Source organism: Psittacula echo (genome assembly GCF_963264785.1).
Source record: "Psittacula echo genome assembly, chromosome: Z".
Classification (NCBI taxonomy): domain Eukaryota; kingdom Metazoa; phylum Chordata; class Aves; order Psittaciformes; family Psittacidae; genus Psittacula; species Psittacula echo.
Window position 1 is genome coordinate 9,026,700 of NC_137742.1, and position 19,300 is coordinate 9,045,999.

The following is a 19,300-nucleotide window of genomic DNA, read 5'->3' on the forward strand; positions in this document are numbered from 1 at the left end:
TAGATACTGAATCTAAGCCTGAGTACATTGAACACATTTAAGTCCATGTCTAAGAACTGTCTGTTCTAAGTCTCTTTAAAGCAAAGGGTCATACTGACCAAGTAGTCTAGAGCCTTCACTGTGATTTGCGCAGCCATACCTTTGCTGGTCTTCACCTGGCTGGCCAAAGCAGTCGTAGTTGGGGAGTCCACATGAGCTCCATTTGTCTACCAGATCTGATGAATGCATGTGTGGTAACTGAAGTTTTGCATTACTATAGCTTCATTTCTGCCAGCGTGATCAGAGGAGGCTGGAGAGTCATATCTGAAGGTCCTCAATTGCTTTTTGGAGGAGTTTTTCTCTCTTTCTCTCCATTTACAACTGAATTCCACAGTAACTACACTCTTACTTTAGATGCTTTAAATTGGGCAGAGTGTTTCAGAGCCAGACACACTGCCATTTAAAGCTGTTCAAAGCAATGCTGTCAGAATGTCTGCCTGGTGATGAAAATGGCATCTTTCTAAATGCCTAAAAATGTGTTATTTTCAAGCAAATTTCATGTAAGGAGGAAAACAAATAAAACACAATAATGATGACAAAGTATTCTGTAGCAATACTTTCCACATGGGATACTGCATTTAAAATTCAAAAATAGCTTAAAAAATCATTGGTTTAATGCATTAAAAAAGTCATATATATAGTCTTTGTCTAAATGAAATGCTCTGAATTTATCACAGAAATGTATTTCGCCTGACCTTTACCTCCTTCAATTTTTTCTTTCCCTCCAGGAAATTTCACTTTGCAGCAAAAGGTTTATTTGTTTGTTTTCAAGGTTTGTTTGTATTTTATGAATGGACAAAGAAAAAAATCACATCTTTAGACTTTCCTATCACACACAAAAATCTGTGTGTCCTTTCTCCCTGGTTCTATCACCATCTCACAGCTTTTCCTCAAGAAATGAATTTGATGCCCTCACCAAATTTGGCGCCCATGGGGCAAAAGGATTGCACAGAACTGTCCCAGCATGCAATAACAAGGAAAGGTGTCATTTTCGTTTGTGTAATTGTTGGGTTTATCTGTATTGCAATAAACACCATTAAATCCTTGTTCCCAGAACTGGGTTCCAGGGGTATGTTACTGCTCACACGAGTTAGAAAAATTACCCTGAATTTACAGTCTAGATGCAAAAAATAAGAGAGCAGGGCAAGTGGACAAGGCAGAAGCAAGGGAGAAAAAGGTCACAGCTGGAAAATGATGAGCTTTTACTGATGATTGCATGACTAGTAAGGTTACAGATACTGTATCCTCATCTGAGGCCATCCCTTCAAGTTAGAGCCCATGGGACAGGAGGGAATCTTAGTCTATCACTGCCCCATGCTAGAGATAAATACATGAGTTCAATTACCAGGGCTGTCAGTCTGCTGCATCTCATCAACACTAAATTTACTTTAAAGAGAGAGGAAAAAAAATGCGTGTAATTTATTATACGAAGGGAGCCAGACATGCAAGCTGCATTGTCGTGGTTTAACCCCAGCCAGGACATGAGCGCTGCACAGCCTCTCACCCACTCCCCCACCCTGTTGGGATGGGGGAAAGAATCAGGAAAGTAAAAGTGGGAAAACTCATAGGTTAAAGACAAGACAGTTTAATAGGTAAAGCAAAAGCTGTGCATGCAAGCCAAGCAAAACAAGGAATTCATTCCCATCATTAGGTAGGTGTTCAGCCATCTCCAGGGCAGCAGGGCTCCACCACACGTAACGGTTACTTGGGAAGAAAAATGCCATCACTCTAAACGTCTTCCACTCCCTTCTTCTTTTCCCAGCTCTATATGCTAAGCATGACATCATATGGTATGGAATACCCCTTGGGTCAATGAGGGTCAGCTGTCCTGGCTGTGTCCACTCTCAATTTTTGTGCACCCCAGCCTACTTGCAGATGAGGTGGGGTAAGGGAGCAGAAAAGGGCTTGACTGTGTGTAAAGCACTGCTCAGCAACAAGAAGCAGCAGCTCTTTCCACCACAAATTCAAAACATAGCCCTGTCTAGCTACTAGGAAGAAAATTAACACTGCCTCAGCCAAAACCAGCACTAGCATGAGGCTCAGCCCAAAGCGCAGGAGATAATTTCCAATGTGAATAAACAGACGGTTTCTGGAGCAGAGATGCATTCTCAAAGTGACTTTATAAAAGCTTTCTCCTCACTCCAGCCTTCTCCCCTGCTCAGCAGCCTCCTTGATATCTCATGTATCATTGTTTTGCGCACACCGCTTTCCATGAAATGAGTTTAATAGCATTATAAAAGTCACATTGTGCACAAATTGGAAACTTCAGTGCCTCGGTAACTGCTCTGATGTATACACACTTGCAAAGTTTTCAAAGCAGAAATGTTGAAGGCACTTCAAGGCACAAAAACATCCTTGGGTAAATTACTTCCTATTAGTATGTCACATATATCTTATATATGACTCTGGTTTCATGAAGTGACAGCTCGCTTGACAATAAAACTTTGCACTCTTTTTTATTTATATTTTTCTTGATTTTTTTTATTTCTTCCAAGTATATAATGTCTGATGCTAAACCACTCATCTTCCTGCTACCAGTGAGACCAGTGCTGCCTACTTTGCTTACCAATAAGCTACAATATCTCCACCCCACACTTGTGCCTGAAACATCAAACAATTATAATCACTGCTGGCTATCTCAGGCACCAGAAGGAAGCATGAATGGTTTTAAAAGGTGGGTAGATTGTAGATCCTGTGACTCATTTAACATTAAAGGGGAAGAACATGAAAGTAAAGGTGAATATCTAAAAGAGATTTTTCCTTGTCTGGATAAATTCCACCTTAGATCACAGAATCTCTCCCTTTTTCTGATTTCATGAAGCTATATAACAAGCATATAAAATACAAAGCTTTCACTCTACCATATAAATAGGAAAAGGTAGGCATAGCTGCTCCCTATATGAATCCCTCAAGTTGTCTGCAACGTTCTGCCTTTCCAGATAGTGGCACCAGGGTGAGTAATTTGGTTCTCAATTTTTTAATGAAGAATCTGATCTCCTATCTTGTTGTGTTTTATGCTTCTGCATAATGGGACACTGAAATTGGAAAATCAGTTTAAGTTCAGGTTTACAATCTATTTCACTTCCTTATTTCCAAATTTGGAATATTCTGTTGTTTGCATTTAAGACATCATATGGAGATATTTAACACTTCAGATCTAGTTGGTTAAATGATACTTTTAATGTACTGTTAAGAAAGTTTAGAAATACACAAAAACTAGGAGGACTTTTTTTTTTTTTTCATTTTTCTTCTCCACACTCCATTTATATATCACTTTGAAACAGAGAAATCATATCTTCTTAACAAGTTCTGATCATTCTGGTAACCCCTGTTTAATATCCGCTAGAGTATATTTCTCAAATTTTATGGCTGAGTGAAAGATGGATTAGATATAGCTAATTACAGAAAATAGCAAGTGTATCAAACCTACATATTAATCCTGAATTAAATTTACAGTGTCCATTTGCCTGAGCTACAAATGCAGTTTTTACAATTATAAGAAAGGTTTTCTAAATGGATCTGTTTCTACTTAAACATCTAAAAATGCTCACATCTGGGCAGAGGAGAATATGGAAGGGAAAGCTCAGTACTTAACGTTTTTGAAAGCATAGCAGTAAAATCTTATCTTTCAGACCTTCAGAAAAGCATTCAATTTGAATTTAGGACTGAACTTGACAATTATGTTTCACCTCCAAATGTACCTTCTCTATAAAAACCTGTAATTCAGACCCTGCTCAAAACCTCATATTACTTCACATTAGTCCTAAAAAAAAAAAAAAAAAAAAATAAAAAAAAAAAAAATTTCACCTTCAATACCATTACAAATGGAAATTGCAAGGAGATTTATTTTAGGCATACAGTGCCCCACGTTTATACTGGATAAAGAATAAGTAAAATATACTATTTATCTATGGTTTATATTTTTATGGACTGTTTTAATACTTTAAAATACTAAAAAAACCCCACAAACAGTTAGTACTTGTTCAAATAAAGAGTTCAATTTAGAATTAATGACTTGTAATGGCTTGAACTTATTTTTTTAATATATTCCTTTTTTAGAAAGTAGACAGCTATTCATCCCAGATCTTGACCTGCTGGAGTTTTTATTTTTTCAAGATTATATGACATCATAAATCATATATAAACCAAATATCTGAAGCATAAATCTTCTGTTAGACATTCTGGACAATATAACTTCCTTCATTTAACATTCAAAGATTTAATCGTGACTCTTTTACCAGAATTTTAGTTCTGATTTATATAGTGGCTGTCTATATAAATCTTCAATAAATTGTTGGAAAAGTCTTGGTTTGAAAGAAGAAAGACAGAAAAAGAAGAAAAGAAAGAGTAAAAGAAAGTGAGAGGAAAGAAGGAAGGAAGGAAAGAAGAGAGGAAGGAAGAGAGGGAGGAAGAAAGGAAGGAAAGAAGGAGACGGAGGAAGCATGGAAGGAAGGAAAGGAAGGAAGGAAGAAAGGAAGGAAGAAAAGAAGGAAAAAAAGGATGGAAAGAAGGGAGGGAGGGAGGAAGGGAGGATGTAAGGAAGGGAGGAAGGAAGGAAGGAAGGGAGGAAGGAAGGGAGGAAGGGAGGAAGGAAGAGAGAAAGGAAGGGAGGAAGGGAGGAAGGGAGGAAGGGAGGAAGGGAGGAAGGGAGGAAGGGAGGAAGGAAGGAAGGAAGGAAGGAAGGAAGGAAGGAAGGAAGGAAGGAAGGAAGGAAGGAAGGAAGGAAGGAAGGGAGGGAGGAAGGAAGGAAGGAAGGAAGGAAGGGAGGGAGAGAGGGAGGGAGGGAGGGAGGGAGGGAGGAAGGAAGGAAGGAAGGAAGGAAAGAAGGAAGGAAGGAAGGAAGGAAGGAAGGAAGGAAGGAAGGAAGGAAGGAAGGAAGGAAGGAAGGAAGGAAGGAAGGAAGGAAGGAAGGAAGGAAGGAAGGAAGGAAGGAAGGAAGGAAGGAAGGAAGGAAGGAAGGAAGGAAGGAAGGAAGGGGAGGAGTGAGGGGAGGAGGGAGGGAAGGAAGGAGGGAGGGGAGGAGTGAAGGGAGGAAGGAGGGAAGGAAGGAGGGAGGGGAGGAGTGAGGGGAGGAGTGAGGGGAGGAGTGAGGGGAGGAGGGAGGGAAGGAGGGAGGGAGGGGAGGAGGAAGGGAGGGAAGGAAGGAGGGAGGGAAGGAGGGAGGGAAGGGAGGAGGGAGGGACGAAGAGAGGGAGGAAGAGAGGGAGGAAGGGGGAGGGAGGGAGCGAAGGAGGGACGAAGAGAGGGAGGAAGAGAGAGAGGGAGGGAGGGAGGAAGAGAGGGAGGAAGGAAAGGAGAGAGAGGGAGGGGGTGGTGGGGAGGCGGGGAGGGAGTGAGGGAGGGAGGGAAATAAAGAAAAGGAAAGGAGAGAGGGAGGGAGAAAGGGAGAAGAGGAAGGAGGAAAGGAGGGAAGGAAGCAGAAAAAATTGATTACAGAATAGAAAAAACCAATTCATATTCTTGAAAGTTGAATCAAATTCCTCATCCTGAAAACTCTCTTCCACAGATTAAGGGCCAAGTTTTCTTCGGCATTCTGTGAAGTGCAATAATTACCCTGGTATGAATAAGAGGAAAAGCCTGTCTAGAGGCATTTGATTCTTACATCAAGAAAGCAGAACATTTTTGTATGCATTGGTTACTTTGCTCACTATTTCATTGTATCAGATCTCTATGTGGCAATTCTAAGTCTCTATTTTTCAGCATATTTATACTTATATTTCCTCCAAAGCACTTTTTGCTAATTCCAGTAGCACCTCAAGGAATGTGGTCACCAGGATTAGTTATGTCTGGGTCTTTCTCACTCTCTCTTCTGACAAGAAAATTCTAATCTTTTAACTTACTACTTATATCAAGGCACTGTGAGTTGTTCGTAAGAACAGCAGAAGGAATCCGGAAGTGCACTTGATACCAGACTGGAAAGTGTTATGATATATACACCAGCTCTTTCTTACTAAAGAAATTTGTTCCACAATCAATGTGGTTCTAAAAAACAAGTCCTGTCTACAGTACAATAAACATTTTGAGGTACAAAGTTTATGTCTTCACTGAGGACAGTTTCTTCTTTCACAAAGAGAGAAGTGGTTTCATTAGTTGGTCCAGGGTTTTTATTAGTCCCCAGTTTACCTTTCCAGAATTTATAAGGTAAGTTTCAAGACTCTAAGTTTCACCTGATATGTGTAAGAAAGCAGAATAAAGAATACAGGACAGAACAGATTTCCTTTTAACAGTGAAGGGATAGATGGATGGATGTAGTAATCCTTCTCTGTGAGTATAGGTGGTAACTATCAAAAAGCAGATGGTAATATATTCTTGAAACAAGGCAGAGTCTTACCCACTTTAACCTGGCACAGTTTCCTGCACTGACTTCACCTAGGCATCTGGTGGTATAGGACACTGCACTCTCTTTAAGCACGTCAAAGTCTGGGCCAACACATCACAAAGAAAGACAGGAGAGACAGCTGTCTTGAGCAAAGCCAGAACAGCATTACCAAACTCTGGGAAATTCAGTCTTTTTCCTTCTGTTTGTGTGGCCTTTGGTGATACAGCCTCACCTTTGCAAAAGACATCTTGCAGCAGACACCTCAGATGACTGTCCTTTAAACCCAAACATCACAACCAGCTGAAAGTCTTCAGTGACTCCTTCCATGGCAGAGCAGAATAAATCAGTGACAAAGTGCTAGAATCATCGCAAGAACAAAAGAGACTTCTCCCTCCTGCTGCCTGTGAGTATTTTAACCTCTTTAGATGAGATTCTTGTTTCCTTACATGGTCCTCTGAAAGTCAGAGATCTAAGTTTAAGCTTAGGATTCCTTAAGAATGAAAGGAAAGAAATGCATATCTCCAAAAGAGCAGTACACTTCATCTTAAAATAGGCTTCGAGAATGAGTCAGCAGTACTGCCTTCTGCGTTACCCATATCTGTCCTTTGACTATAATGGATGGTGAGGGCACCTCATCTCTGTGAACTTTAGACACTGAATTTATATGTGAGGGCTCCCACATTCTTTATGGTATTCCAGTTTTCATTCCTGCAGAATTATGCATCAAAGAGAGGAAACGATGAAGGCCACTTATTCAGGTCTTGCCTCTTGTAAGTACTTGGCTAGGTAACATAATCACAATATGAACTGAGGACTGATTTGAATAGAGAAAAGACTTATGTTGGTCACCTTAGTTATTATGGAAAATATGTACCATAAACATAAAGCAATAATATCAATCTCACTTTTATGTTTACACACACACACATGCAAAGAAAAGGAAACAAGGTAAATTTGGTCTCAATTTACATAGATGGATAATAAGACTTTCAATTATTGTTGCATTATTTGTTAGTATGTGGATGAAAGATTAGGTGACAATATGCAAAATATATTTTCTGCATATTATAATATTTAGTAATGTCATTTGATTTTTTTATATGTTTCATTAAGTTGTTTTGTGGCTTTATTATCTACCCAGATGCACAGCTCAGAAATACAATTATTCAGATTTAGAAGCAATAAAATTTGGCATGCATTTACTTGTATTCAGAATTCCTGCACTTTAAAGAGAAATTACTGCATTCTCCCCACATAGCTCTGTTCTCATGCCTTCACCAAACCATTCATTAGATGGAGCACATTATAGAAAATACACCATTTATGTTAAGGAACCCTCTGATAACAGATGTATTTGTACAAAGCAAATATTTCAATATATCATAGCCTTTTGATTGTGACTATAATAGAAGCAAACCTCTACACATTTTCTGTAATGCGTATCTATTTTATATGCTTATTGAGGGAGGTGAGAGAATGTTGTAAGAAAAGGTACCTGTAGATAGAGGTTGACAATCCTTTGAAAACATTATTGAATACAGTACAAATTGTATTTGTATTGAGGTTGCATTTAAAAGCATGTCTCCTAGCTGAAGCACAAGGAGTTTTCCTATGGACAAGTTGTTCCAGCTTTTTTTTTGTTTCATAAATCAAGCACTCAGATGTATGACACAATGTCCTGAAGTCGTCCCCTGTCCCCTGTAGTTGCGATTGAGTCTGTTGCTGATGGATAGCAGGGCAGAGAGTAAGTCAGGAGACATGTCCTAGCATGAGAGGTTTCAGCAATGGTGTCCGCTGTGCTCTGTTAAGTCCACCCACAGGACCCTGAGTCCTTGTTTGGACCTCAAACAAGGTCCATGATTATGGACAAAACCATCCCAGATTCTGTAGTCTAGACCAAGTGGTCTGAATTGAGCACTAACTACTTATGAGTGTACATGTAAATGTACTGTGTTGTTCCTCCATGTGCAAGTGGGGTTTAAGCTTTGAGTAACTGAGGCACAGCATAACCATACCCCCAAAAAATATGCCTACTGATGTGGAAAGCCTACAAGGTATCAGAAACTAAGGAAACAGGAACTGTTCATTTCTTCTACCATCTCCTGAGGGGCCTGAAAACAACAAAACTGGTCTGAATACATCTATTTTGCGAAAGCCACAAAGCTAGTCTTTTTTTTTTTTTTTTTTTTTTGATGGAATTATTAAAATGTAGAATAGCAATTTTTCTTTAAATGAATAACTTCTGCTTCAAGGTTTCAGACTAGGGTATAAGAGCTTTATTACATGAATGAAATTAGTATAATCTTTTTGCCTAAATTTACACGCATAATACAGATCACTTTATTTCCTATTTCTGCAGAGGTATAGAATTTTTATTCTTTTACCCTAATGGACAGAATTTCAGGCAAGTATGTTGTTTATATTTCATATGCCAAACTCATATTTTTTATGTTAATTTCAAATAACTTTATTGACTTCAACAAAGTTACACTGGATTTACATTACTATAAAAGGCATTTCGTGTTGGTCCCTAAATGACTATGGGGATTTTGGATTACCCAATGGACTTAGGAAACCACACTCAATAATTCTGCTAAAAATGTCTTTATTCCTGAGGCCATTTAATATTTATGCATTTGTTTCAAGCTTGTTTCTAAAGAGTACGATGATTTATTATGAAACAACACTTACACAATAAACTATAATAAAGCAGCTATTTAGGTTTATTCATGTTTACCACAGAATCAGTTCAAGGCATCTAAGAATCTTCCTTAGTTAAAATCAAGTATGCCCAATATAATGGAGAAATCTGACTTTTTATAATCCACAAGCTTGCAGGACTGACAGAAAGGTGCATTGGTTTGACAGATGCCAGTGGATATTCCTTGCCCACAATATTTTCCCTCCTTAGGACTTCCTGTTTCTTGTTCTTCCTCCAAATATACTATCTTGTGAAACAGGGGATAGTCTTACCAGCAGTGAAGGTGATGCAATCCCTTTCTGTCTTTCTCCACAAAAACAGCTGAGTTATTTTACTCAAGAGAGAATGTTGTTGGTGCTTCTAAATTGTAAATTTCTATATTACATTGTTCTCATTCTTATTTGAAAAGAAAAAAAAAATAAAATCTGAGTACCTTTCAAGTTCTTCAAACCATGAATCACCTCTCTTGATGTCTCTGCAGCTTTCCTTGGACAAGTACATTGCCTCAAGTGAGAAGAAGCCTTGTTCTTCACATGTGCATCAACTCTCCACTTATGTCATTGACTATCCTCCCATCTATATTGGATAACCCAGTGAAGGCTGAATGAGATCCTTAACACAGGGACCAGAAAGTTTTAGAAATTCTTTTCTTGTCTTTTGGTTTGGTGGGGGTTTTTTGTTGGGTTTTTTTTTTTTTTTTTTTAAGACTCTGAACCTAAATTCTATTGATTCAGAAAAATATCATATTGAAGACTGACATTTAAACTGCAGCACTAAAATCTAAGTACCCCAAGATTCTCAATGTCTTTCCCAGCTAATGAATGCTGTCTTTCGGTAATCACAGATGCCTTTGATTTAACTTTTCACTATGTGCTATCCACTCTATTTTGTTCTCCATCAAGAAAGAAATGTTAGTCATCATTCTATCAACAACAGAAAAATTGGCTAAAATACATAGAGGCCTTGATATATATCAGCTGGTGTTATTCTTGTTTCAAGTAAAAAGAATTCCATTTCCAGAAGTTTGCTTAGACTCATAACATCTCATGCTCATATTATAACATCTCGTTACGATCAATTGCTGAGGTGAGTTGGGTCAATTGCTGGGGTGAGTAGCTTGAGAGAGGCCGCCTTCAACACCGGAGAGGAGGAAAGCTCAGCGCCCAGGAGCCTCAACTCAAAGCGGCCAGAGCTGCCAAAGGAGCCTCAAGCCCTCGACAGGACTTGCCCAGGAGCCGGCAGCTCAGCTGACGAGAGCAGCTGACTCAGAGGGGGCAGAGCCAGGGGGAGCGGCACCAGCCCTGACTGGGTAAAAACCTGCCCCTGGGAGCACGAGCGATGAGGAGCGCGGCGAACAGGGCGGGTCGAGGCAGCTTGCGTGGCAGCTCGTGAGGGATGGTGAGCACTCGCCGTATGACCAGGACCCCGTCTGGGAGCTCTGTTCTGGCTGCCCAGGCGGTGGCCAGTGTAGGCGCCCAGACAGAGACATTGAGAGAAGAGGCTGCAGTGCAGAGCTCGGAGTGTAGAGAGTGCCTACACTGCTCTCTTGAGGGAAAAATGCACAATGGGCAGGGCTGCACTCGGTGTTCCTGGTGGAGGTCCTCCTGCAGCAGGTGGCTGAGCTGCAGGATGCTATTAGAAGACTGCAAGATGTCAGGGAAGCTGAGAGGAAGCAGGACTGCTTGCTCCAGGCTCAAACTGTGCAGGGGCCCCAAGCGTCCCCTGCAGCTCATGGAGGAGTGGAGGAGGCTGTCAACCCAGGAACCTGGGAAATAGTAACAACAAAAAACAACAGAAAAAAAAGGAAGAGGACAATTAAAAGCAAGGGGCTTCCTCCTAAAGCTGTTGTCCCCACCCAGAACCACTTTGCAGCTCTGCAGGGGGCTGATGAGGAAGCACTCTCGCACCATGAACAACCGTGTGATGCACTGAAAAGAAGATCTCTACTGGTACTGCCAGGAAAAAGCAGCAATTGTAGTAGTAGGGGACTCTACTTTGAAAGGCACAGAAGCACTCACCCGTCAGCCTGGCTAATTCTCAAGGAAGGTGTGTTGCCTGCCTGGGGCATGGATCAAGGATGTTGCAGAGAGGCTGCCTGCTCTATTAAGTCCCACTGACTATTACCCACTTCTAGTGATCCATGTGGGTGCTAGTGATATAGATAGTAGCAGCCTGGAGAACATAAAGAAGGACTATACAGCCCTGGGAGAGGGGGTTAGGGGCTCTGGAGCTCAGATTGTCCTTTTGTCAATTCTCCAGGATACAGGGGAGCACCTTAAAAAAGCTAGGAGGATTGGCCAGGTGAATAAATGGTTAAAAGGGTGGTGCCATAGCCAGGGGTTTCGGTGTCTTGAACACAGGACTGGAGTTAGTAGGCCAGGTCTACTGAGGGCTGGTGTAGCTGGTCTGACAAGGGGAAGAGTGGTTTTGGTAGGAGGCTTGCCAGACTGGTCAGGGTTGCTTTAAACTAGGTGTGTTGGGGGAGGAGGCACTGTTTCATCCCAACACACCCAGTTGCCAACACCTATAATAAATGCTCGGAGCCATGTAGAGATATTCCAGCTGCTCCAGCCAATGAGCTGGCTTCATTTGGAGCTCGGCTCAGATGCCTCTAAACAAATGCCCGTAGCATGGGGAACAAACAAGAGGAATTAGAGATGTGTGCACAACTGCGGGAGTATGGTATAGTAGGCATCACAGAAACATGGGGGAATGGCTCCTATGATTGGAGTGTTGGAATGGAAGGTTACAGAATCTTTAGAAAAGACAGGCCTGGCAGGCGGGGAGGGGGAGTTGCTATTTATGTTAGGGATAGGCTGGAGAGTATGGAACTCTGTCTGGGGATGGGTGAGCAGTTGACAGAGAGTTTGTGGGTCAGGGTTAAAGGGAGAACAGCAATGGGAGACATTACTGTGGGGATCTGTTACAGACTGCCTGATCAAGAGGAATCTGTGGATGAAGTGCTCTATGGACAGATAGGAGCAGCCTCACACTCGCAGGCCCTTGTTCTCATGGGGGACTTCAACCACCTTGAAATCCGTTGGAGCGATGGTACAGCCTACAAACCAGGAGGTTCCTGGATTGTGTGGAAGACAACTTCCTTCTGCAAGTAATAGAGGAGCCGACAACGAGAGGTGCCATGCTTGACCTCATGCTCACCAACAGGGAAGGGCTCATTGGAAATGTGATGCTCCAGGGCAGCCTTGGTTAGATGCAATCATTAGATGGTCGAATTTGAGGTCCTCAGGACAATGAGAAGAGCGTGCAGCAAGCTCACTGCCCTGGACTTCAAGAGAGCAGATTTTGGCCTTTTCAGGAACCTGCTTAGTAAGGTTCCATGGGATATAGCCCTAGAGAGCAGGAGGCCCAAGACTGTTGGTTGATATTCAAGGATCACCTGCTACAAGCTCAGGAGTGTTGCATCCCAACTAGAAGGAAGTGCAGCAGGAGGGCCAGGAGACCTCCTTGGATGGATAAGGAACTGCTGAGGAAAATTCAAAGGAAAAAAGAGGCTTATAGAAGGTGGAAGCAGGGACAGGTGGCCTGGGAAGGATACAAGGATGTTGTTCGGGAAGCTAGGGACCAGGTGAGGAAAGCTAAGGCCCAGTTAGAATTAAATTTGGCTAGGGATGTTAAGGATAACAGGAAGGGATTCTATAGGTGCGTAGCGAATACAAGACAGACTAGGGACAACATAGGCCACCTCCAGAAGCTATCAGGAGAACTGGCTACCCTGGATTTGGAGAAGGCTGAGGTTCTGAATGACTTCTTTGCCTTGGTCTTCACTGACAAAATCTCTGACCGCACCACCCAAGTCTTGGAAGGTAGATGCAGGGACTGTGAGAATGAAGACCCTAGGCCCACTGTAGGAGAGGATCTGGTTCGAGACCATCTTAAAAACCTAAACGTACACAAGTCCATGGGACCTGATGAAATCCATCCATGGGTCCTGAAGGAGCTGGCGAATGAAGTTGCTAAGCCACTGACCATCATATTTGAAAAATCATGCCAGTCAGGTGAAGTTCCCGATGACTGGAAAAAGGGAAATAAAAGCCCCATTTTCAAGAAGGGGAAAATGGATGACTCAGGGAATTACAGACCAGTCAGTCTCACCTCTGTGCCTGGCAAAATCTTGGAGCAGATTCTCCTGGAAGGCATGCTAAGGCACATGAAAAACAAGGAGGTGGTTGGTGACAGCCAGCATGGCTTCACTAAGGGGAAATCCTGCCTGACCAATTTGGTGGTCTTCTATGATGGGACTACAGACAGGAGTAGAGCAGCTGACATCATCTACCTGGACTTCTGCAAAGCCTTTGACACTGTGCCACATGACATCCTTGTCTCTAAACTGGAGAGACATCAATTTGATGGGTGGACCACTCGGTGGATAAAGAACTGGCTGGATGGCTGCACGCAAAGAGTTGTGGCCAATGGCTCGATGTCTGGCTGGAGACCAGTAACGAGTGGTGTCCTTCAGGGATCAGTGTTGGTACCGGTCTTGTTCAACATCTTTGTCGGTGACATGGACCCTGGGATTGAGTGCGCCCTCAGCAAGTTTGCTGATGACACCAAGCTGTGTGGTTTGGTTGATACGCCGGAGGGAAGGGATGCCATCCAGAGGGACCTCAACACGCTTGTGAGGTGGGCTGATGCCAATCTTACGAAGTTTAACCATGCCAAGTTCAAGGTCCTACACCTGGGTCAGAGCAATCCCAGGAACAGCTACAGGGTGGGCAGAGAAGAGATTCAGAGCAGCCCTGCAGAGAAGGATTTGGGGGTGCTGGTCGATGACAAAATGAACATGAGCCGGCCTCAGTGTGTGCTCGCAGCCCAGAGAGCCAACTGTATCCTGGGCTGCATCAAGAGGAGAGTGACCAGCAGGTCAAAGGAATTGATCCTGCTTTCTACTCTGCTCTCGTGAGACTTCACTTGGAGTATTGTGTGCAGTTCTGGTGTCCTCAACATCAAAAGGACATGGAACTGTTGGAACAAGTCCAGAGGAGGGTCACGAGGATGATCAGGGGACTGGAGCACCTCCCGTATGAAGATAGGCTGAGAAAGTTGGGTCTGTTCAGCCTGGAGAAGAGAAGGCTGTGTGGAGACCTCATAGCAGCCTTCCAGCATCTGAAGGAGGGCTATAGGGATGCTGGGGATGGACTCCTCATTAGGGACTGCAGTGATAGGACAAGGGGTAATGGGTTCAAACTTAAACAGGGGAAGTTTAGATTGGATCTAAGGAAGAAATTCTTTACTGTGAGGGTGGTGAGGCACTGGAATGGGTTGCCCAGAGAAGCTGTGAATGCTCCATCCCTGGTGGTGTTCAAGGCCAGGTTGGATGAGGCCTTGGGTGGCATGGTTTAGTGTGAGGTGTCCCTGCCCATGGTAGGAGGGTTGGAACTAGATGATCTTAAGGTCCTTTCCAACTCTAACTCTTCTATGATTCTATGATTCTATGCTCAGAGGTTCAGCTGGGGTTTTCAAAGCCACATCATGGCATAAGCCATGTCACTGCCACAAAAGGAAAAACACTGCACGAATCATCAGCACTTGCATCATGTATAACCACTTCTCTACCTTTGATGGCAGCAAAAAATTCAAAGCTTGTTCAACTTTAAGAAAGTTTGGTGGTTCAGCCATAAGTGTTTGAGCCAGTTAGCGCAATCATGGGGAGAAATTCTCCAGCTTCAGGCTATGCAATAAAGCCACATGGCCATAAATAAGTTTGCAGCCTGTGTATGTATAAATTAGTATTTCTGATTTTCTGTACTGCTGAGAGGGAAGAATTAGCAGGGGCTTGTATGTGTGGTTAACCAACAGGACTTGCAAGGTACTAACTTCCCATTATTGATATATACCTGTGTGAACTATTCTTTTTTCCCATGTAAATATTTGCAACAACCAAGAAGCAAAAAAATTAACCAAGCCAAACAAAAAAAAAACCCAAACAGTAAACCAGCTAACAAACAGTTTAAAGTTTTCTGCTTTCAACGATGTCACAGAAGCAAAAGTTTTGTCATTGAGCAGATATCCCTGATATATGGCAGTTAAAATCCCTGATATATGGCAGTTATCATATCCACAGGGGGAAAACACAACCATTCAAACAAACAAAAACCACCTTCATTAATTGGCTTAAAATTCAACAAAATTTTAAAGTCATCAAGAATGTATATACAGCACAGAAGTAGGGCACAGAAACAACTTTGAAAATGCACAGAGGAACAGAGAAGTTCTCAGAACACAGCTGAACTTCATCACCACTACAACTCTTTTATTAAAGACGTTTTTTGCTAAAGAAGAAGCTAAAAGAAAAGATGAGGTAGCCTTATAGCCATGAGACTGCTCCAGTGAGTAAAGGGCCAGATGGGCATACTGGGAAGAATAAAATGTTTCCATTTTATAGGTGCTTCCAAATTGAAAAGACATGCAAAAAGAAAATGTCTGCTCCTATCCTTAAACAAAAAAATAGCAGTAGTTAGGGTCAAGGCTAAATATTTTCCACTTGAGAAATCAGAACTTTGCCATGTGCCTGCACATAAAAAAAGACATACATCTGTGCACATTCGTATCTCATCTTTTTGGAGGCATTATTCCCATGTTCTGCCTTTATGTTGGTTCCAACACCTGACCCAGCTCACTACACACAAGCTGACAATGATAGCTCTGAGATGGGACACCACAGCAGCATAACTAAATGCTTTGGACAGCCTCAAAAGATTGTGAACACAAAAGCAAATACATTATTGGATTCAAGATGGTGTTTAAGTTAATCACACAAGTCATCACTAGTCATCCTGTCACAAAAAAGAAGAAACAGAAAAGTAGCCACCAGTCTAACTATCCAAACCAATGACAAAAAGAGGTGCCCCTTGGATGAAAATGTGATGTATTTCTCAGTAAATAACTGCAGACACAACACATTCATTTAAAAGGTCCCAGTTTATAGGGTGCTTTTACAGTAGGTGTAGAACACAGTGCTCATGGAAGGCACTACTAATGATCTTTTACAGCATGGTGGAAACCAAAGGAGTGCAGCACAGGGTTCATCGCACTGATGAACTCAAATAGAGAATAACGCTTTAGTCTTTGCACATATATGTAGTAAATAACATGTATTTAGTTATAAGACACGGTTACTTTCCATCGTGACCATAAGCCTCATGTAATCTTTTCATGGCCGCCCACCACTGTGCTAACACCACATGTTGGTTTTGAGATGGTTTGCAAGCTAAAACCAAACTTCACAGACAGCTAAAATTTTATTTGCTCTTTCATGAACATCTACTGTGACTGCAAAGAAACACAATGGAGAGGTTTTCTCTGAGCTTATTCTTTAACACAAAAAAAAAATGCCTGCATAATATACATGATAAAACAACTCAGGAAAAGAACCTACACATTTAGGAAGGCACAGCATAATATCCCAGTCCTGAAGAGACACCACCAGAGTGACCAAAAGGGCTGACCTGCCTGGTGATGAGCATGTAGGATAGGAGTAACCAGTCCAGACCACTTTCCATTCACCCCAGTTCATGGCTGCACCTAGATGTAACCAATTCTGGAGAGTTACTAAGACCAGTTAAGAACTGAAAAAGTCTAAGAAAACATTCAAAGACTTATTGAAAAAAAACAAAGCTAGACAAATACAAATTGACATTTAAGAAGTTGTCAAGACTTGCTATACACGCCAAAAGTATAAGCCCAGATCAAGTAAGAAAATATTCAATGTCCATGACTCAGGAGAAAAAAAGAAAAGGCTTTCTGGAGCAAAGCCGACATAGGTCTGATTATGCTGACAGGAAAAAAAAATGTACTTGTTCTAGGATATTATTCTCACTTCCCTGAGAGTTTACTAGGAGACACCGTGGCTAAACAGGTAATTGGGTATGCCAAATTCATTTTTGTTAAATATGGTATACCTGCCATCAAAAAGTCTACAGTGGACTACAGTTAAGTACTTAACTGATAGGGATTAGTTGTCTCAAACAGCAAACATGCCCTATGTGTCCATCCTGGGGTTTAATGAAGCTGCCACCTTAGAATCACAGAATTATTTAAATTTAAAGGTGGAAAACACCTTTAAGATCATCAAGTCCAGCCATTAACCTAGAAGTGCCAAGTGCACCTCTAAACTATGTTCCGAAGCACTATGTCTACATGTCTTTTAAATACCTCCAGGGACGGTCACCCAAACACTTCCATTGGCAGTCTGTTCCAATATTCAACAACCATCTCAGTGAAGAAATTCTTTCTAATATCCAATCTAAACCTCCTCTGGTGCAACTTGATGCCATTTGCTCTTATTCTATCACTCATTACTTGGGAGAAGAGACTGACCCCACCTCACTACAACCTCCTTTCAGGCAGCTGTAGAGAAAGATAAAGTTCCCCTTTAGCCTTCTCTTCTCCAGACTAAACCCCTAAGGTCCCTCAGCCATTCCTTATCACACTTGTGCTCCAAATCCTTCATCAGCTCCTTTGCCGTTCTCTGGACCCACTGCAGCACCTCAATGTCTGTCTTGTAGTGAGGGGCCCAGAACCGAACACAGGATTCAAGATGCATCCTCACCAGTGCCCAGTGCAGGAGGATGACCACTGCCCTGGCCCTGCTGCCACACTATTGCTGATACAGGCCAGGATGCTGTTTGCTGCCTCGGCTGCCTCATCTTCAGCTGCTGTCAACCAACATCCCCAGGTGTTCCCATGATGGCAACTATGTCATTGTTTTCCTGCTGTGCAATGGCTTCCAGCTCCTCCTGTTTGTTGCTCGTGCTGCATGCACTGGTGTAGCTACACTTCAGTTGGCTTATTGATCCTGTCATGTTTTTGAGGGAAGAAGTCTTAATTCCTCTGTGACCATTCTCAGGTGCTTCCATGGTTTCTAACACATCAATATCTCTTACATCTTTGTTGCCACATGAATCTCCATCCCCTAACTTCACTGAAACAGCAGACCGAAGGACCTAGTTAGCAGACCATCCCTACATGTTGTTTTGTTTTCTCCAGGTTTATCTCTAATGAGACTGGTTTTACCCCTTTTACTCTTCAAATCTGGTTTAAAGCTCTTTCAGTGAGCCCTGCTAACTCTTGTGCAAAGATCCTTTTTCACCTTTGAGGCACATGTACCCCATTTGTTTCCATCAGGCCTGGAGTCATATAAACTCACCCATTATCAAAAGAAAACAAAGTTCTGCTGGAGACATCAGGCTCAGAGCCAGCTATAGATCTGTTGCCTCTTCTTGCTTCTTCCCTCAGCATTCCCTGTAACTGGAAGAATACAGGAGAACACTGCTTATGCTCCTGATCCGTAACCAGTTGTCTCAAGGCCCTGGTGACTCTCTTGATAGCCCTTGGGCTTCTTATTACAACTTTGCAGTTGCCTATCTGAAAATTCAATAATGGATCATAATCTGAGGGCTGTACCAAGGTAGGAAGCTTTCACTTCACATCTTCAAATTGGACCTCAGGGAGGCAGAATTATTCCCTAAGAAGTGGTTCCAGTCTGCATATTGGGTCTTCTGTTCCCTTCAGAAAGGAGTCTCCTATGACAATGAACTGTCTTTTTCTCTTTATGGAAGCGGTTTTGTCACAGGCCGTAGGCTAAATTAACCTTGGCAACACCTCTGTGCTAAATGAACCATTGTCGTCATTTGGTTGCAGTTGCAGAGACGGGACACCTGGGCAGGTAAGGTACTCACAGGAGATGCCTCTGCTGCATTGGGCAGGAACTTGTTGTCGTTGCCCCTATCCCTTAGGTTGCTCTGTCCAGCCAGGTAGAGAGATGACAGGGAATCTATACCACTCATCCTGTCTGTGTGTTGGAACTGTCTCAGGGAAGGCAAGGAGTGATTCCAAGTATTCTCTCTCACTCTCCCTACCTATTCACCTCTTTCCAGCCCTCTTGCACCAGGTGGAAAAGTTCCTCTACCTGGGCACATCTCCCACAGGTTTGCTCATCTGATACCTGTGTAAGAGCAGGGCAGACGCTACCACCCGGCACTGAGGTGGCAGCGTGTTCCCAGCAGAGCTCTGTTTAGGCAGATATGTTAGTTTTGGTGGGTACAGAGTTTAGAGGGTCCATGGCTTTCTGCCTAGTTGATACCACTGCTCCCTGTTCAAGCTGGCAAGGCTACAGCACCATTCCTGCATGCCCTTCCATGCAATTGCCAAGCCAGGCCCTGGCTGATGCATCGTGCCCTGTTTGACCACATTGTTGACAGCAGTCCTGGTCACTGGCACTC